Raw genomic sequence first — 22,345 nt, forward strand, 5'->3', positions numbered from 1 at the left:
AAACAGTAAGGATCTAAGAATTTACTTGATATAATTAGTCAGCTTTATTTAATAGGTATATATCCTAATTGTCAAAATATATTTACTCATATAATATAGATACTACATTCTGTGCTCTCTGGAGACAATTTAGTCTTCAAATAATAAAATATTGATCATGCATTAAATCACAAAAAATTCAGTAACACTGCAAAAAAGGGTTAAATATACACTTTGATCTCTGGCCACAATGCATAAAAACTTGAAGCCAGAAACAATTAAAAGAATAAAAATAACATTAACTTAATTATTTTAAAATAAAATTTTTTATTTAAATTAGAAGGCCCCATAATAAAACTGTAAATAAACCATGCTCTGAAACAAATTAATAACTATAAATCTTTTCCTTTTTATTTTCAAATATCAAATGTGAAATAAGTATTCAGCTCAAGTAACTGGAAAATTAAGAGTAAATTAAGCCTAAAGAGATATAAATATTTTGGAAATAATTTGAGGAAATTGGTATGATCTACTGAAGCTGAATATATGAGTACACAACACAGGAATTCCATATCTAAATATTTAACATGGATAGTCTCTGGCATGGATGTACCAGTAGATAGGTACAAAACATATTCATAGCTACACTGTTTGTAATAGCAAAGCATGAAAATAAAATAAGAAACTTAAATAATTCCAAATGTCCACCCACATTAGAACAGATTAATAAATTCCATAATTTGTATATCCTATTATTTGTAATTACATACTGTATATTTTAACATTTTGTATATTTATATATGTAAATACTATACTCTTATAAAGAAATAGTATACTCCAGTAAAAACAGTATATTCCAGTATACATTAACATGGATAAATCTCAAAAGCATAACACTGAGCAAAAAGCAAGATTGAAGAAGAATTCATGCAATTCAATTCCATTTCTTTACATTTCAAAACCAGGAAAAATCAACCAACATGAACTTTAGGGACCCATAAGTGAAATTATACAGAAAGTGAAGGAAATGATTAACCAGAAATTCACAACAGTAACCTCTCAGAAAGAGGGATGGCTGGGCTTATACTGAGACAGGTGCTCAAGAGGGCTAAAAACATGTTCTATTATTTAAATTATGTGGTGAGTGCACTTATTATTGTTACTATTAAATGTACATTTTTGCATTTCATATTTTATAATTTAAAGTTAAATAGTAAATAGATGGAGTAAAAAGTACTAAATGAAGAAATGAATAATGATAAATCAGGAGCTTATTAATACAGAGAAGAAAACAGTGAAATGGGAAAATAAAGCTAAGAGCTGATTTTATGAAAAAAAAATCAATATAAGAGACAAACTGCTGGCAACCTGAAAAATAGGTAAAAAGGGAAATCACAAAGCTACCAATTTAAGGAAGACAAGAAGACATCATCAAATATAGAAAAGAGATATTTTGAAAATATAGGAGGAAACTATTTGCACCTTTTCAAACGAATTTTAAAACAGGGATACTAGGAATGTTGTTCTTATTACATATAAATTACAAAAAATTACTTCAGAAGGTGAAACACGAAAAAATCAACAGCCATTAGAAATGCTATCAAAAGTATCTCAAAAAATATTCTAGATGCAGAAAATATCACAACCAACTTATTTCTTTCAAAAAACATTCAAGAGGAAGCTTAACTGACATGTTGCACAAACTTTTCCTAAAAACAGGGGGAAAAATAAAAGGTTAATCAATCACTTTCATGAAACCAACACTATTCTAACATTAAAAGTTTTACTAAATTAGTACACACAGAAGAAAACCAAAGACCAACAATATTTATGAATATCAATACAAAAATTCTAAACACACAGAGGAGTTGGCTGAACCTAGCAAATTATTAAAATAAAAATTCATCATTACCAACTGTGCCTATTTCACAATATGATACGTTAGTCTTAAGAAATCAGTTACTAAATTATACCCAAGTTTATAATAAGGAGGAAGATTATATGATCATCTCAGGAACTATCAAAGAAGCACCTAATAAAATACAACAGCACTCCTTATTTAAAAAAAAAAAAAAAGGAAGACTACAGATACAGGAACTCTAATTAACAGGGAAAATCATCTACCTTTTACCAGTAGCCCCTGCCTTAATTAATGATGAAATCAGAAGCAAGACATGACAAGACATGACTCCTGGCTGTCATGCTATTAGTGAGTGCTTTCTGAAAATTGTGGCAAATAAAGTAAGAGTAGAAAAACATATCTGTATAACTAAGAGAAAGGACAGGCAAGATAATACAATTTGAGGATGATGTGACCACCTAAAATTCCAAAAAGAACTGAACGAAATATATTTGATAAGAATTCAGAAGGTGAAGCATTAAAAACAAATATCAAAAATTATTCTTCTTATAAACAGTAATAAATTGAAAATAAAACCCTATTTACAAAAGAAACAAAAATTTAAACTGCCCAGTAACAAACTCAGACTCTGTATCAAGAGAGCTAGATAACTTTACTAACACACATGAAAGGAAGTTTTAATAAATGTAGAGAAACATGTTCTTGAATGAGAAGACTCAAAATCACAAAGATACCAACTTTCCACAAAGTGATTTGTAAATCGAGTGCAATTAAAAGAAGAACCTCATATGGATTTTATTTTGGAACTTCATAAATAGAAATAATCAAAAACATTTTGAGAAAAGAATTAGGAAGGTGGACTCAAGTTATCAAACAACAATATGTTTTCTAAAAGTACAATAACTAATGATGAACTATGGACACTCTTGAGAGTCCCTTGGACTGCAAGGAGATCCAACCAGTCCATCCTAAAGGAAATCAGTCCTGAATATTCATTGGAAGGACTGATGCTAAAGCTGAAACTCCAATACTTTGGCCACCTCATGCGAAGAGTTGACTCATTGGAAAAGACTCTGATGCTGGGAGGGATTGGGGGCAGGAGGAGAAGCGGACGACAGAGGATGAGTTGGTTGGATGGCATCACCAACTCGATGGACATGAGTTTGAGTGAACTCCGAGAGTTGGTGATGGACAGGGAGGCCTGGCGTGCTGCGATTCATGGGGTCGCAAAGAGTCGGACACGACTGAGCGACTGAACTCAACTGAACAATAACTAAAACTGAAGAAGAGAGTAGAATGCTTGTAAACAAACTCATATCACTATATGTAATAATTTCACCAATGATAAATCTGACATTTCAAATCAGAGGGAAAATAATGAGTTATTCAATAAATAGTGTTAAAACAATAGATTAACAGTGCCAGTGGCCATATCCCTACTTCATACTGTACAGTAAAACAAATCACAGCTATATTAAATGTGCATGTAAATGTGCATAAGTTTTGCCATAAAAGGAACAGAAGAGACTAAAGATCAATGGTTATAAACTTCAGCACAAGGACGGCTTTCTCCCTACTCCAAGGAAGGAAAGTAGGAAGAAAAGGAGGGAAGCAGAAAGAATAGAGAGATGAGAAGGAATCACAAATATGTTCAGTTCAGATGCTCAGTCGTGTCTGACTCTTTGCGGCCCCATGGACTGCAGCACACCAGGCTTCCCTGTCCATTACCAACTCCAGGAGCTTGCTCAAACTCATGTCCAACAAGTCGGTGATGCCACCCAACCATCTCATCCTCTGTCATCCCCTTCTCCTCTTGTCTTTAATCTTTCCCAGCATCAGGGTCCTTTCTAATCAGTCAGTTCTTCACATTAAGTGGCCAAAGTATTGGAGCTTCAGCCTCAGCATTAGTTCTTCCAATGAATATTCAGGACTGATTTCTTTAGGATAGACTGGTTGGATCTCCTTGCAGTCCAAAGGACTCTCAAGTCGGATTCTCCAATACCACAGTTCAAAAGTATTACAAACATATAATCTAGGATAAAAGTTACTCTCCTTATAAAAAAAAAATTACAACAGGTGAAATTTAAAACTAACCAGAAAGAAAAATAAATATTTTGGTTAATGTATGTGCTTAGACAAGGATTGCTGTTGTTGTTCATTGTTCAGTTGCTAAGTCGTGACCGACTCTTTGTGACACCATGGACTGCAGCACTCCAGGCTTCCCTGTCCTTCACTGTCTCCTGGGATTCACTCAAATTCATGTCCACTGAGTCAATGGTGCTATCCAACCATCTCATCCTCCATTGCCCCCTTCTCCTACTCTCAACCTTTCCCAGCATCAGGGTCTTTTCCAGTGAGTCAGCTCTTCACATCAGGTGGCCAAAGCTTCAGCCTCAATCCTTGCAGTGATATTCAGGGTTGATTTCCTTTAGGATTGACTGGTTTGATCTCCTTGCTATCCAAGGGACTCTCAAGAGTCTTCTGCAACACCACAGTTCAAAAGCATCAATTCTTTGGCACTCAGCCTTCTTCACGGTCCAACTCTCACATTCATACATGACCACTGGAAAAACCATAGCTTTGACTATTTGGACCTTTGTCAGCAAAGTGATGTCTCTGCTTTTTAATATGCTGTCTAGGTTTGGCATAGCTTTCCTTCCAAGGAGCAAGTGTCTTTTAATTTCCTGGCTGCAGTCACCATCTGCAGTGATTTTGGATCCCAAGAAAATAAAATCTGTCACTGTTTTCACTTTTTCCCCATCTATTTGCCATGAAGTGATGGGACCTGATGCCATGATCTTAATTTTTTTAATGTTGAGTTTCAAGCCAGCTTTTTCACTCTCCTCTTTCACCCTCATCAAGAGGCTCTTTATATCCTCTTTCCTTTCTGCCATTAGAGTGGTATCATTTGCATATCTGAGGTTGTTGATATTTCTCCTGGCAATCTTGATTCCAGCTTGTGATTCATCTAGACAAGGATTAAGGTCATTAATAGTTTTTTTTTAATCTTTATATATAATATCAATAAGAAATGGAAAACACCTCAAAAAACACCTTGCATTTTTTAACCATTATACAAGTAGTGCTGAGAGCCCAGTGAAAATAAACAAACAGGCTAGTTACTGCTGGCAGTATCTTTTCTGGATGGCAAGCACATCCTTTCTGGAGAGCAATCTGACAGCATTAGCAACAGTCTTTATAAAAGGCATATTCACTGAACTTCCATATCTAGAAATTTATCTTCAGGAAATACCACCAACATATACAAAGATTTCTGAAGAAAGCTTAGTTATATCACTATTTAAAATACTAAAATTTTTATTTTGCCATTTGCAACAGTATGGATGAACTTGGACTCCATTACCCTTAGTGAAATAATCAGATAAAGACAGATACTGTATGATATTACTTATGTGTGAAATCTAAAAAATAAAACAAACTAGTGACTATAACAAATAAGAAACAGACCCACAGATACACAGAGCACACTAGTGGTTGGCAGTGAGGAAAAGGCAAGGGGCAAGATAGCAGTAGGGATTAAGTGGTACAAACTACTGTGTAGAAAATAAATGAGCTACAAGGTATATTATACAGCACAGGGAATAGAGCCAACATTTTGTCATTGTAAGTGGAGTATAAAAATACTAGCAAATCAAATCCAGAAACTTATTAAAAAGATAACACATCGTGATCAGTGGGATTTGTCCCAGTACTGCAAGGGTGATTCGACATATAAAAATCAATAAGTGTACTACATTAACAGAATGAAAAAAACTACATGATCATCTCAACTGACACAGAAAAGGCACTGACAGAAGTCCACATCCTTTCATAATAAAAATGTCAGAAAACCAGGACCAGGAAATTTTCTCAACTTGGTAAAGAGTATTTATGAAAAATCCCCAGCCAAAATCATATTCAGTGGTGAAACGTTGAAACTTAGTCTCCTAAGATTAGGAATAAGACAACAATGCCCACTTTCTTCACTGCTTTTCAACACAGTACTGGAAGTTCTGCCCCAAATATGAGACCAAAACCACAGGCAACAAAAGGCAAACTAGATACTTCATTAAAATTATAACTTTTGTGCATCAAAGGACACTGACAAGAGAGTGAAAGACAACTCAAAGCCAGAAAATGTTTTCAAATTACATATCTGCTAAGGTTTTGATAATCAGAATTTAAAAGAACTCCTACAACTCAACCAACAATCCAATTCAAAAATGGGCAAAGGACTTAAATAGAGATTTCTCCAAAGAAGATAAGTAAACACCACTAAGCACACAAAAATATGTTCAACATCATTAGTCATTTAAGGAAACACGAATCCAAACCACAGTGAGATAACATTTCTTAACTACAAAGATGGCTACATTTTTTTTTTAAGTAAAGTAAGCACTGGCGCAGGAGGGCCTAGAGGAGCTATCCCACGATGAAGATCAGGAAGGGCGGCGGTGAGGAGATACCCCTCATCCAAGGTAAGGAGCAATGGCTGTGCTTTGCTGGAGCAGCCGTGAAGAGATACCCCACGCCCAAGGTAAGAGAAACCCAAGTAAGACGGTAGGTGTTGCGAGAGGGCATCAGAGAGCAGACACACTGAAACCATACTCACAGAAAACTAGTCAATCTAATCACACTAGGACCACAGCCTCGTCTAACTCAGTGAAACTAAGTCATGCCCATGGGGCCACCCAAGATGGGTGGGTCATGGTGGAGAGATCTGACAGAATGTGGTCCACTGGAGAAGGGAATGGCAAACCACTTCAGTATTCTTGCCTTGAGAACCCCATGAACAGTATGAAAAGGCAAAATGAGAGGATACTGAAAGAGAAACTCCCCAGGTCAGTAGGTGCCCAATATGCTACTGGAGATCAGTGGAGAAATAACTCCAGAAAGAATGAAGGGATGGAGTCAAAGCAAAAACAATACCCAGCTGTGGATGTGACTGGTGATAGAAGCAAGGTCCGATGCTGTAAAGAACAATATTGCATACGAACCTGGAATGTCAGGTCCATGAATCAAGGCAAACTGGAAGTGGTCAAACAAGAGATGGCAAGAGTGAATGTCTACAATCTAGGAATCAGCGAACTAAAATGGACTGGAATGGGTAAATTTAACTCAGATGACCATTATATCTACTACTGCGGGCAGGAATCCCTCAGAAGAAAGGGAGTGGCCATCATGGTCAACAAAAGAGTCTGAAATGCAGTACTTGGATGCAATCTCAAAAACGACAGAATGATCTCTGTTCGTTTCCAAGGCAAACCATTCAATATCACAGTAATTCAAGTCTATGCCCCAATCAGTAACACTGAAGAAGCTGAAGTTGAACGGTTTTGTGAAGACCTACAAGACCTTTTAGAACTAACACCCAAAAAAGATGTCCTTTTCATTATAGGGGACTGGAATGCAAAAGTAGCAAGTCAAGAAACACCTGGAGTAACAGGCAAATTTGGCCTTGGAATACAGAATGAAGCAGGGCAAAGACTAATAGAGTTTTGCCAAGAAAATGCACTGGTCATAACAAACACCCTCTTCCAACAACACAAGAGAAGACTCTATACATGGACATCACCAGATGGTCAACACTGAAATCAGATTGATTATATTCTTTGCAGCCAAAGATGGAGAAGCTCTATACAGTCAGCAAAAACAAGACCAGGAGCTGACTGTGGCTCAGATCATGAACTCCTTATTGCCAAATTCAGACTGAAATTGAAGAAAGTAGGGAAAACCACTAGACCATTCAGGTATGACCTAAATCAAATCCCTTATGATTATACAGTGGAAGTGAGAAATAGATTTAAGGACCTAGATCTGATAGAGTGCCTGATGAGCTATGGAATGAGGTTCGTGACATTGTACAGGAGACAGGGATCAAGACCATCCCCATAGAAAAGAAATGCAAAAAAGCAAAACAGCTGTCTGGGGAGGCCTTACAAATAGCTGTGAAAAGAAGAGAAGCAAAAAGCAAAGGAGAAAAGGCAAGATAGAAGCATCTGAATGCACAGTTCCAAAGAATAGCAAGAAGAGATAAGAAAGCCTTCTTCAGCGATCAATGCAAAGAAATAGAGGAAAACAACAGAATGGGAAAGACTAGGGATCTCTTCAAGAAAATCAGAGATACCAAAGGAACATTTCATGCAAAGATGAGCTCGATAAAGGACAGAAATGGTATGGACCTAACAGAAGCAGAAGATATTAAGAAGAGATGGCAAGAATATACAGAAGAACTGTACAAAAAAGATCTTCATGACCCAGATAATCACGATGGTGTGATCACTGGCCTAGAGCCAGACATCCTGGAATATGAAGTCAAGTGGGCCTTAGAAAGCATCACTATGAACAAAGCTAGTGGAGGTGATGGAATTCCAGTTGAGCTATTCCGAATCCTGAAAGATGATGCTGTGAAAGTGCTGCACTCAATATGCCAGCAAATGTGGAAAACTCAGCAGTGGCCACAGGACTGGAAAAGGTCAGTTTTCATTCCAATCCCAAAGAAAGGCAATGCCAAAGAATGCTCAAACTACTGCACAATTGCACTCATCTCACACGCTAGTAAAGTAATGCTCAAAAGTCTCCAAGCCAGGCTTCAGCAATATGTGAACTGTGAACTTCCTGATGTTCAAGCTGGTTTTAGAAAAGGCAGAGGAACCAGAGATCAAATTGCCAACATCCGCTAGATCATGGAAAAAGCAAGAGAGTTCCAGAAAAACATCAATTTCTGCTTTATTGACTACGCCAAAGCCTTTGACTGTGTGGATCACAATAAACTGTGGAAAATTCTGAAAGAGATGGGAATACCAGACCACTTGACCTGCCTCTTGAGAAATTTGTATGCAGGTCAGGAAGCAAAAGTTAGAACTGGACATGGAACAACAGACTGGTTCCAAATAGGAAAAGGATTTCGTCAAGGCTGTATATTGTCACCCTGTTTAACTTATATGCAGAGTACATCATGAGAAACGCTGGACTGGAAGAAACACAGGCTGAAATCAAGATTGCTGGGAGAAATATCAATAACCTCAGATATGCAGATGACATCACCCTTATGGCAGAAAGTGAAGAGGAACTCAAAAGCCTCTTGATGAAAATGAAAGTGGAGAGTGAAAAAGTTGGCTTAAAGCTCAACATTCAGAAAACAAAGATCATGGCATCCGGTCCCACCACTTCATGGGAAGTAGATGGGGAAAGAGTGGAAACAGTGTCAGACTTTATTTTTCTGGGCTCCAAAATCACTACAGATGGTGACTGCAGCCATGAAATTAAAAGATACTTACTCCTTGGAAGGAAAGTTATGATCAACCTAGATAGCATATTGAAAAGCAGAGACATTACTTTGCCAACAAAGGTTCGTCTAGTCAAGGCTATGGTTTTTCCTGTGGTCATGTATGGATGTGAGAGTTGGACTGTGAAGAAGGCTGAGCACCGAAGAATTGATGCTTTTGAACTGTGGTGTTAGAGAAGACTCTTGAGAGTCCCTTGGACTGCCAGGAGATCCAACCAGTCCATTCTGAAGGAGATCAGCCCTGGGATTTCTTTGGAAGGAATGATGCTGAAGCTGAAACTCCAGTACTTTGGCCACCTCATGTGAAGAGTTGACTCATTGGAAAAGACTCTGATGCTGGGAGGGATTGGGGGCAGGAGGAGAAGGGGATGACAGAGGATGAGATGGCTGGATGGCATCACTGACTCGATGGACGTGAGTCTCAGTGAACTCTGGGAGTTGGTGATAGACAGGGAGGCCTGGCGTGCTGCGATTCATGGGGTCACCAAGAGTCGGAGACGACTGAGCGACTGATCTGAACAAGCATAAGTAAAGATGCAGAGAAACTGTATCCCTCAATGCACTGCTGATGAGAATATAAGGTGGTGTATATGTAGTGGACAATAGCTTGGCAGTTTCTCAAGAAGTTAAATAAAGAATTATAGCATAACCCAGCAATTCCACTCTTGAGTAGACACCCAGAAGGACTGAAAAAAGAACTCAAGGTACTTGTAAACCAAGCTCACAGCAACATTATTCACAACAGCCAAAAGACAGAAAGTGTCCATAAACAGATGAATGAATAAACAGGTGGTATATACATGAAATACCACAGAATATTATTCAGCCATTAAAAAAAAAAAAAGGAACGAACCTGGAAAACACTACAGTAAGAAACAGGAAAACTCCAGATAGGAAAAGCCATGTAGTATAAAATTCCATTTATGTGAAATAACCAAAATAGGCAAATCCACAAAGACAACAGATTATTAAGCTGCCATTTGACTACTAAAGGGGTAAAGGGTTTCTTTTTTGGATAATAAAAAAATATACATATGTTCTGGAATAAGACAGTGGTGATAGGTGCAGAACAATGTGAAAATGCTAAAAGCCAAGGTACACTTAAAAATTATTAAAATGGCAAATTTTACAGGTGATTGTTGAACACAGGTTTAAACTGCACACGTCTACTTATACACAGATTTTCTTCAATAGATCAAACCCAGGTCCCCTCATTGCAGGCAGATGCTTCACCATCTGAGCCACGAGGGAAGCCCAGCAAGTACTATAGTACTACACAATGTAAGGTTGGTTGGACCCACAGATGGGCAATTGCACACACGGAGGAAGAGGAGCCCTGGAGACAGAGGGCCAACCTCAAGTTACATATGGATTTCCAGCTGCATGGAGGGTCTGTGCCTCTAACCCTAGCTTCATTCAAGCATCAATTGTGTATGCCGCTGCTGCTGAGTCACTTCAGTCGTGTCGGACTCTGTGACCCCATAGACAGCAGCCCACCAGGCTCCCCTGTCCCTGGGATTCTCCAGGCAAGGACACTGGAGTGGGTTGCCATTTCCTTCTCCAATGCATGAAAATATTTTACCACAATTAAAAATTAGTTATATATGTGCATATGTGTGTGTGTGTGTGTGTGTATATATATATATATAACTTTTACATCCAAAAAAAGCTAGTACAACCTTCAATACACTTATTCTACTATTTTTCTCTTTTCTACTTTATTAATTTTTTGTCTTTATTTACACTTATTCATTCTTTATGACTTCCTTTCATTCATTTTGCTGTCTTTTTTAAACTTTTTGAGATGAATGCTGAGTTCATTCTTTTGGTTTTTAAGGTGATAAATGTTCCTTTAAGTACCAGTTCACCCACTGCACAGAAGTTCTGTGACTTAGTATTTTCATTCATGCTATTTTGAAATTTTTTCTTTAAAAAAGGTTGACAACAAAAACAACAAAATATAATCTTAGAAAATAAAAACAGCAGGAAGAAAAGATAGAGGTGCTCACTCTGGAGGAGAAAACAGCCCTAACTTCCAGTATCCCAGACTTTTCTGGAATACTTGGGAGACTTCCACAAGCTCCCCTCACACTCTAGGTGCTGGAGATACATCACTGAGCCAGACATGACCGTGCCTCCAAGAAGACAGTCCTCACATAAATAAGTACAAAAATAAAGACTTATTACAAAGACCAACACTGTGGAAGAGAACCACAGGATGCTCAGAGAATACATAACAGGGAGGTCTACCCTGGAGAAGGCACTGGCACCCCACTCCAGTACTCTTGCCTGGAAAATTCCATGGATGGAGGAGCCTGGTAGGCTGCTGTCTATGGGGTCGCACAGAGTCGGACATGACTGAAGCGACTTAGCAGCAGCAGCAGCAGGTCTACCCTGGTCTGCGGGTCAGAGGTGTTTTTGGTAAACCAACTTTAGAGCTGCAAGGGGGTGGAAAAGGAGACCAGGCAGGATCAGGGGTTCCCAGGCACAGGAAACAGTACGAGCAAAGGTCCTGAGGCAAAAGACATCCAGATGCCTATAAAGAGGTAGTGAGTGTAGTACATAGAGAAGAAAAGGGAAAGTAGTCTTAGCTGAGCCTGGAAAGGCAGGCAGGTTCAGATCCTGTGAAGTAGTTCAAACTTTTGTTCAAGAGCAACTGAAGACATTGGGAAGAAAGTGAGAACAGAGAGTGCCAAAGAGGAAATGTTGGGAGTCCAGTTAAGAGGCTATTGTTTCTTCCAGAAAGGAGTGAGGGATGGCTTGGACTAGGATGCCGGGAGGGCATCCAAGGAAATAGGGCTACCTCGGAAATGAAACGGAAAGCTTCCTGGTTACTGAATTCATGGCTCTTACCAACATGCAGGAGTTGCACAAGAAGGGAGACAGGCTCACTATAACAAGGCATTTTCCAGCAGTTAGCACAGGATGCCAAAACGGAAGGGGCTGCCCTTTAAGACAGCGTGCCCTCTTTCCTTTGAAAGTTTTCTAGAAGAAACAGTGTGATCATATATGAACGGTGTATATGCTGGTTGAGGAATCAGATTAGATGACATCTAAGACACCCCAACCTCTAAGACTCTTTGCTTTAGTTTTTTGGCTGCCCTGCTGAGTACATGGGCCCTTACTTCTCCAACCAGGGATCGAACCTGGGCTCCCTCCAGTGGAAGCGTGGAGTCCTAACCACTGTACTGCCAGGAATTCCCTAAGACTCTTCGCTAAAATCAACAGAAATGTCAAGCCATCTGGACAACCCAATATAAAACTCCTAGGAAAGATACAAATCATGTGTTTGTGTATGTGTATGGATCATCTCATATCTCAGTTTTCCTATCTACTCAAACTGAGTTTTCTCATAGAAAAGTACATGGATAAATGACTGTCAGTACTTTACAGCTTGTCACGCAGATGGTGAAAAAACTATACTACGTCTCTCTTCCTGGTTCTTTGTATTCAAGTATTGATATAATACAGAAGCGTGGCGGCTGCAACAGACCGCATAGAAGCACGGCCAAGAGGAGCTATCCCACGTCCAAGGACAGGGGGGCGGCAGAGAGGAGCTACCCCACGTCCAAGGAGCAGCTGCGGGGGCGCAGGAGGCCAGAGAGGAGCTACTACACGTTCAAGGTCAAGGAGGGGTGACCTCGTACAAGGTAAGGAGCAGCGGCTGCACTTCGCTGGAGCAGCCGTGAAGAGATATCCCACATCCAAGGTAAGAGAAACCCAAGTAAGACGGTAGGTGTTGCGAGAGGGCATCAGAGAGCAGACACACTGAAACCATAATCACAGAAAACTAGCCAATCTGATCACAGTTACCACAGCCTTGTCTAACTCAATGAAACTAAGCCATGCCGTGGGGCCATCCAAGACGGGCAGGTCATGGTGGAGAGGGCTGACAGAATGTGGTCCACTGGAGAAGGGAATGGCAAACCACTTCAGTATTCTTGCCTTGAGAACCCCATGAACAGTATGAAAAGGCAAAATGATAGGATACTGAAAGAGAAACTCCCCAGGTCAGTAGGTGCCCAATATGCTACTGGAGATCAATGGAGAAGTAACTCCAGAAAGAATGAAGGGATGGAGCCAAAACAAAAACAATACCCAGCTGTGGATGTGACTGGTGATAGAAGCAAAGTCCGATGCTGTAAAGAGCACTATTGCATAGGAACCTGGAATGTCAGGTCCATGAATCAAGGCAAACTGGAAGTGGTCAAACAAGAGATGGCAAGAGTGAATGTCGACATTCTAGGAATCAGCGAACTGAAATGGACTGGAATGGGTGAATTTAACTCAGATGACCATTATATCTACCACTGCGGGCAGGAATCCCTTAGAAGAAATGGAGTAGCCACCATGGTCAACAAAAGAGTCCGAAATGCAGTACTTGGATGCAATCTCAAAAACGACAGAATGATCTCTGTTCGTTTCCAAGGCAAACCATTCAATATCACAGTAATTCAAGTCTATGCCCCAACCAGTAACACTGAAGAAGCTGAAGTTGAACGGTTCTATGAAGACCTACAAGACCTTTTAGAACTAACACCCAAAAAAGATGTCCTTTTCATTATAGGGACTGGAATGCAAAAATAGGAAGTCAAGAAATACCTGGAGTAACAGGCAAATTTGGCCTTGGAGTACAGAATGAAGCAGGGCAAAGGCTAATAGAGTTTTGCCAAGAAAATGCACTGGTCATAACAAACACCCTCTTCCAACAACACAAGAGAAGACTCTACACATGGACATCACCAGATGGTCAACACCGAAATCAGATTGATTATATTCTTTGCAGCCAAAGATGGAGAAACTCTACACAGTCAGCAAAAACAAGACTGGGAGCTGACTGTGGCTCAGATCATGAACTCCTTATTGCCAAATTCAGACTGAAATTGAAGAAAGTAGGGAAAACCACTAGACCATTCAGGTATGACCTAAATCAAATCCCTTATGATTATACAGTGGAAGTGAGAAATAGATTTAAGGGACTAGATCTGATAGAGTGCGTGATGAGCTATGGAATGAGGTTCGTGACATTGTACAGGAGACAGGGATCAAGACCATCCCCATGGAAAAGAAATGCAAAAAAGCAAAATGGCTGTCTGGGGAGGCCTTACAAATAGCTGTGAAAAGAAGAGAAGCCAAAAGCAAAGGAGAAAAGGCAAGATATAAGCATCTGAATGCAGAGTTCCAAAGAATAGCAAGAAGAGATAAGAAAGCCTTCCTCTGCGATCAATGCAAAGAAATACAGGAAAACAACAGAATGCAAAAGACTAGAGATCTCTTCAAAAAAATTAGAGATACCAAGGGAACATTTCATGCAAAGATGGGCTCGATAAAGGACAGAAATGGTTTGGACCTAACAGAAGCAGAAGAAATTAAGAAGAGGTGGCAAGAATACACAAAAGAACTGTACAAAAAAGAGCTTCACGACCCAGATAATCATGATGGTGTGATCACTCACCTAGAGCCAGACATCCTAGAATGTAAAGTCAAATGAGACTTAGAAAGCATCACTATGAACAAAGCTAGTGGAGGTGATGGAATTCCAGTTGAGCTATTTCAAATCCTGAAAGATGATGCTGTGAAAGTGCTGACAATATGCCAACAAATTTGGAAAACTCAGCAGTGGCCACAGGACTGGAAAAGGTCAGTTTTCATTCCAATCCCAAAGAAAGGCAATGCCAAAGAATGCTCAAACTACCGCACAGTTGCACTCATCTCACATGCTAGTAAAGTAACGCTCAAAATTCTCCAAGCCAGGCTTCAGCAACACGTGAACTGTGAACTTCCAGATGTTCAAGCTGGTTTTAGAAAAGGCAGAGGAACCAGAGATCAAATTGTCAACATCCGCTGGATCATCGAAAAAGCAAGAGAGTTCCAGAAAAACATCAATTTCTGCTTTATTGACTATGCCAAAGCCTTTGACTGTGTGGATCACAATAAACTGTGGAAAATTCTCAAAGAGATGGGAATACCAGACCACCTGACCTGCCTCTTGAGAAACCTATATGCAGGTCAGGAAGCAACAGTTAGAACTGGACATGGAACAACAGACTGGGTTCCAAATAGGAAAAGGATTTCATCAAGGCTGTATATCGTCACCCTGCTTATTTAACTTATATACAGAGAACATCATGAGAAACGCTGGGCTGGAAGAAGCACAAGCTGGAATCAAGATTGCTGGGAGAAATATCAATAACCTCAGATATGCAGATGACACCACCCTTATGGCAGAAAGTGAAGAGGAACTAAAAAGTCTCTTGATGAAAGTGAAAGAGGAGAGTGAAAAAGTTGGCTTAAAGCTCAACATTCAGAAAACGAAGATCATGGCATCCGGTCCCATCACTTCATGGGAAATAGATGGGGAAAGAGTGGAAACAGTGTCAGACTTTATTTTTGGGGGCTCCAAAATCACTGCAGATGATGACTGCAGCCATGAAATTAAAAGACACTTACTCCTTGGAAGGAAAGTTATGACCAACCTAAATAGCATATTCAAAAGCAGAGACATCATTTTGCCAACAAAAGTCCATCTAGTCAAGGCTATGGTTTTTCCAGTGGTCATGTATGGATGTGAGAGCTGGACTGTGAAGAAAGCTGAGCACCGAAGCATTGATGCTTTTGAATTGTGGTGTTGGAGAAGACTCTTGAGAGTCCCTTGGATGGCAAGGAGATCCCACCAGTCCATCCTAAAGGAGATCAGTCTTGGGTGTTCATTGGAAGGACTGATGCTGAAGCTGAAACTCCAATACTTTGGCCAGCTCATGCGAAGAGTTGACTCATTGGAAAAGACTCTGATGCTGGGAGGGATTGGGGGCAGCAGGAGAAGGGGACGACAGAGGATGAGATGGCTGGATGGCATCACCGACTCAATGGACATGAGTTTGGGTGAACTCCGGGAGTTGACGATGGACAGGGAGGCCTGGGGTGCTGCGATTCATGGGGTCGCAAAGAGTCGGACACAACTGAGCGACTGAACTGAACTGAACTGATTGAAATAAAGCCTCAACTTACTTGTACATATTATCTTAATTTTAATTAAGATTAGAAACGTGGAAAACAAAGTATGATTACCAAAGGGGGAAGGGGAGGGAAAGATAAATAAGGATTTGGAGATTAACAGATACACACTACTCTATATAAAAAGATAACCAACAAGGACCTACTGCATAGCACAAAGAACTATACTCAACATTTTGTAATAACCTATAAGAAAAAAGAATCTGAAAAAATGATATATATACATACATGTATATAATTATATATACAGGAATCTCTTTACTGTATACTTGAAACTAACACAACATTATAAATCAACTATACTTCAATAAAAAATAACAATTTTTTAAAGTATATGCTGTTAATTCTTTTCTGAGCCAAGTGTACAGACCTGTCTGCTAGAATCTGGGATTATGTGCCTCACCTATGAGAAGCCTACCTGTCTGGAGCACAAATCCACACAATCAGGGCACCACTGTCCACCAGGCACCAAAACTCTAAGTACAGAATATGGCAGTAAAGTAAGGATTTCAAACATAGAATCCTGCCAATTCCAATCATGACGGGGTGCAAACACCATGCCAAGAGAAATAAAACCAAAACAACAAAGAAAAAAGAACGTGGAAAAATGCACTGAGGCTCATAAATATGCTGAAAGAAAGGACACTGACCCAAAAATGTTACCAACTGCCCTCCAAACCAGTCTTCTCCTCAATGCTAAAGCTGAGTAGAGGCCAACCAACTGAAGGCCACTGAAAACAGCCCCTCCATCAAAATTACTAGGTGGGCAGAGGCATCACAATTTCTGAAGCAGCAGGACTTTAGAACAGTGTTGAAAAACATCTACTCAGACGAACTCAAAAGGAAGATTTCCCTTCCCGATTAACTCATGTCTCAGGAACTCCTTCACAGGCCAACACACAGGCCAGCCAGTGTCATCCCCGTCTTGAACACACACAACCACGTTTTCATGCTATAAGCATGAAGCAGCAGAAAGGTTTTCTTGTTCCTTTTCTCGGTTTTGGCGCAACATCCACTGACCTATCCCATCTGGGATTCTGTATACAAGTGCTACAGCAGAATACCACTGAGTAACAAAAGGAGGGAGGCGAGAAGCAATACTACAGGCATTTTATCATTTATCAAAGAGATGAGTACCTCAGATGACCTCATGTGAATCTTGCTTTTAACCATCTGGTAGCTGATAAGCCTCAGTTTCTGAATCATAAAGTGAGGATAATACTAGTACGAATCCCATTGCTGTTGTTGCTCAGTCGCTAAGTCGTGTCTGATTCTTTGCGACCCCATGGACTGCAGCACGCCAGGCTCCTCTGTCCTCCACTACCTCCTGGAGTTTGCTCAAATTCACGTCCATTAAGTTGGTGATGCTATCGAATCATCTCATCCTCTGTTGCCCTCCTCTCCTCCTGCCCTCAATCTTTCCCAGAATCAGGATCTTTTCCAATGAGTCAGCTCTTCACAACACGCGGCCAAAGTACTGAAGCTTCAGCTTCAGCAACAGTCCTTCCAATGAATATTCAGGGTTGATTTCCTTCAGGATGGACTGGATTGAACTCCTGCTGTCCAAGGGACTCTTGAGACTCTTCTCTAGTGCTACAATTCAAAGCCTTAAATTCTTCATCATTCAGTCTTCTTCATGGTCCAACTCTCACATCCATATATGACTACTGGAAAAACCATAGCTTTGGCTCTTCGGACCTTTGTCAGCAAAGTGATGTCTCTGCTTTTTAATACACTGCCTAGGTTTGATCATACATTTCCTGCCAAGGAGCAAGTGTTTTGTTTTGTTTAATTTCATGGCTACAATCACTGTTCACAGTGATTTTGGAGCCCAAGAAAATAAAATCTGTCACTGCTTCCACTTTTTCCCTTTCTATTTGCCATGAAGTGATGGGACCAGATGCCAAGATCTTAGTTTTTTGAGTGTTGAGTTTCAAGTCAGTTTTTTCACTCTCCTCTTTCACCCTCATCAAGAGGCTCTTTAGTTCCTCTTCACTTTCTGCCATTAGAGCGGTATCATCTATATCTGAGGCTGATGCTATTTCTCTTGGCAATCTGGATTCCAGCTTGTGCTTCACCCAGCTTGGCATTTAGCATGATGTACTCTCCATATAAGTTAAAAAAGTAGGGTGACAATATACAGCCTTGACGTACTCCTTTCCCAATTTGGAACCAGTCTGTTGTTCCATGTCCAGTTCTAACTATTGCTTCTTGACCTGCATACAGGTAAGGTAGTCTGGTATTCCCATTTCTTAAAAATGTTCCAGTTTGTTGTGATCCACACAATCAAAGGCTTTAACATAGTCAATGAAGCAGAAGTGGATGTTTTTCTGGAATTCCCTTGCTTTCTCCATGATGCAATGAATGTTACCAATTCGATCTCTGGTTCCATTACCTCTTTGAAATCGAGATATACATCTGAAAGTTCTCAGTTCATGTACTGCTGAAGCCTAGCTTGAAGGATTATGAGTATAACCTTGCTGGCACGTTAAATGAGTCCAATTATACAGTAGACTGAACATTCATTGGCATTGCCCTTCTTTGGGTTTGGAATGAAAACTGACTTTTTCCCATCTTGTGGCCACTGTCCAAATTTGCTGACATACTGAGTGCAGCTCTTTAACAGCATCATCTTTTAGGATTTTAAATAGCTCGGTTGGAAGTGTGTCACCTCCACTAGCTTTGTTTGTAATAGTGCTTCCTAAGTCCCACTTGACTTCACACTCCAGGATGTCTGGCTCTAGGTGAACGACCATACCACTGAGTTTACTGGGAACATTAAGACCTTTTTTGCACAATTCTTCTGTGTATTCTTGCCACCTCTTCTTAATCTCTTTTGCTTCTGTTAGGTCCTTACTGTTTCTGTCTTTTATCATGCCCATCCTTGCATGAAATGTTCCCTTGATATCTCCAATTTTCTTGAAGAGATCTCTAGTCTTTCCCCTTCTACTGTTTCCCTCTAATTCTTTGCATTTTTCATATAAGAATGAAAATTCTTCCCTCTCCTTGCTATTCTCTGGGTTATATACCCAACTGAATGCAGTATATCTTTCCCCTTCTCCCTTGCCTTTCACTTCTCTTCTTTCCTCAGCTATGTGTAAAGCCTCCTCAGACAACCACTTTGCCTTCTTGCATTTCTTTTTCTTTGGGATGGTTTTGGTCACCGCCTCCTGTACAATGTTATGAACTTTCATCCATAATTCTTCAGGCATTCTGTTTACTAGATCTAAAGTCTTGAATCTATTCATCAGCTCCACTGTATAATCATAAGGAATTTGATTTAGGTCATACCTAAATGGCCTAGTGGTTTTCCCTATTTTCTTCAATTTAAGCCTTAATTTTGCAATAAGGAGTTCATATCTGAGCCACAGTCAGCTCCAAGAAGGACCAAATGAGAGAATGCATGTGAAAATTTATACCATGTCTGGTATACAGTAACACTCACTAAACACTATTATTACTATTATTACTATTTTTAATAAGACCATTTTATATAAAAATCATAGGAAGTTACAATTCTAAAACCTCTCTGTACCTCAACCAGGATCAAAGATTAGATTTCTTCAAAAAATATATCAGTTCATGAAGTCAAAAGTAAATATACTAGCTTCCCAAAAAGTCAATCCCATAGACATAGCCACAGAAGAGTGGGAGAGTGGAGGGTAATAAAACATAAAATGTCTCAAGATATCACAGAGTTTGGAATCACTGCCATGTTTGATAAACAGACAAGAAAACAATCTATGACAATCTTTTGTTGCTGTTGTTATTTAGCCATTAAGTCGTGTCTGACTCTCGCAGCTCCATGGACTGTCTACCCTTTCTGTCTACCCTTTCTTCTCCAGGGCATCTTCCTGGGTAGACATGCCCTTCTGTCTACCACTTTCTTCTCCAGGGCATCTTCCCAACCCAGGGATTGAACCCTTGTCTTCTGCGTTGGCAGGCAGATTCTTTACCATTGAGCCCTTGACAATCCTACATAGTATTAAAATACACATCACTTTGGAAAGAAACCTAGGTATATAATTTGGAGAAAGTCCATATGTTTTTACATCCCACAGGCAGCCATGGTGTGGTTCCCTTCCTCTTTCTGTTAATATTTAACTACAAGATGCTTACCAAAGTCTGTTTCACAAACTACCCTGTGTACCGTATTTTTCTAAGTGAACATGGTTTTAAGGCAACACAAACAAATACAGCAATGTAAATATCAGGACACTAAAATACTTTCCATTCACTTTTTAAAGCAACAGGAGCTTTGGATTCCGTGAGTTGATCTGACTTCCAACAGTTCATCATCACGTCTGGATTTCCAGGAAAAGTTTAGATGTCATGTGCCTGCCATAATGTCAAGGTCTGTGAGGTCCGTCGCTGAGGCACGTCTTAACCCCATTCTTCATCAACAAGAGAATTAAACAAGACCTGAGGCTGGGCTGAGCCTCACTGGCCTCCTTTACTAAGTCTTGTGCAAGAAAGCGATAATGACATCAAAATTTCCAAGGCAAGTCTCCAGAAGAGTCTAGGAAGATACCATCTCTGCCTCGTGGATGACACTCAGACTTAGTGAAGGCAAACAGCCAGTTTTGACATCTTAAGCATTCCTCTCTTCTTCAGTAAAGTAAAAGAGTCCCTCGCTTTTGTTCACTTGTTGGAGATGTTAGTGAAAGGCTGAGCAGAAGACTTCAAAACTCCCATCCACTCCAAGATTCAATAATCCCTTGAATACAAGACTGTATTAACTTTACTTATAACACAAAGTTGAATGCTGTGAGTTTAACTTATGAGAAACCAAAATTATTATTAATTGACCAATAAAGACATAGAAAATAGACTCAAAACTTATATGCCCTCAGGAAAACTGAAAGATTAAAAATGCCTTCAAGCTTCCTACAAAACAGACTGTGCAAACATCTGAGACAATTTCAACTTTGATGTAAATGAAAGACCTAAATAAATTAATTCTTTCACTAGAGTGTTTTCTGAATCTTGCACTGTGTGAGCTGCTAAAGATGCAACAAGTCAGAGGGAATCCCTGCTCTCTCAAAACTTACAACCCAGTAGGAGATTTAGAAAATAAGATAATAAATTACAACCTATTAATGTGAGTGCTGTGATGAGAGACAAACAGGGTTCTACAGGAGCCCGAAGGAAACTCTTGATGAGCCGGGGAAGTTTTCCCAAGAAAGACGTCTCAGCTGAGACCTAAAGGATGAACAGGAATTAAGGAAGCAAAGATGTGGCAGGGATGATAATGAAGAGTGCCCTGTCCCTTAGGAGGGTGTGATTAAAGGAGAGCACATGGAATGTCCAAGAACTGAGAACAGATTTCTCTGGATGGAATATGTGCTGTGAGTGGAGAGCTAGTAGAAGATGAAAAGGGTCAAAACCCAAGGGCATCACTTAAAGATACTTCATCGGGAGAGACATAGAAAAATGGGGATTTTAGAAAGATCTTTGTGAGTCCAGTATGGAAAAAAAAAATTGAACTAGATTCAGAGAGACCAGCTGAGAAGTATCAGGGTTGACTGAAACAGTGAGAATTGTCTCTTGAATTAAAGTGGTGAGAGTGAGTATGAAGAGAAAAGGCTAAGTTCAAGAAATACTCAGGATGCAGATTCATCAGACACATGGGGTCCGGGCAAAACACAGGAGGACACATTTCTAGCTACAGAGCAGGTAGATACAGATGCTATTGAGGCTAGGAGCCCAGAAGGAAAAGCAAGTCTTATATATGTTAAACGTAAGTTCAGCTTTGGCTGTTTTGAGTTTAAAGAGCCCGAGAGTTAGATGGCTAGCTCTGGAGCTCAGGGGGGGAAAAAAAAACAAAGCAAGAAAGTGTCAGAGACTTGGAAATCACCCTTCTGGTCACTGTAGCACAATGAGAGAACAGAAGAACCCCAGGTTAAAACTATAAGAAGCCTCAAAGTTTAAGGAATAAATAGCAGAAGATGACACAAGGGCAGTTTAAGAGTGGGAGAGCCAGTGGAAGAAACCATCTCAAGTAGAAGGGGTGGAGACCCAAAGGAAATGTCAGCTTCTGAAACACCTCCCCACATGTGGATCTGTGCTGTGCGTGGCATGGACAGATAAGGAATCACAAGCATGGGTTGCCATGGCCAGCGTGTCAGTACTCAAGACCTGGGCGGCCCCCAAGAAGCTGTCAAATGACAAATGATGTCTTTGGGAGGAAACAATAACCTAAA

The 22,345-nt window shown here is 39.9% G+C and overlaps 1 protein-coding gene across 1 annotated transcript in view; it reads right to left on the minus strand.

Moving 5' to 3' along the window:
- The window catches only part of CDYL2 (chromodomain Y like 2), a 163,916-nt gene that overhangs the window by 128,448 nt on the left and 13,123 nt on the right, over positions 1-22,345 (minus strand). The gene's annotated exons all lie outside the window — the stretch shown is intronic.

Source organism: Bos grunniens, chromosome 18 (genome assembly GCF_055505025.1).
Source record: "Bos grunniens cultivar Pamir isolate PY7600 chromosome 18, Bosgru_T2T1.0, whole genome shotgun sequence".
Lineage (NCBI taxonomy): Eukaryota > Metazoa > Chordata > Mammalia > Artiodactyla > Bovidae > Bos > Bos grunniens.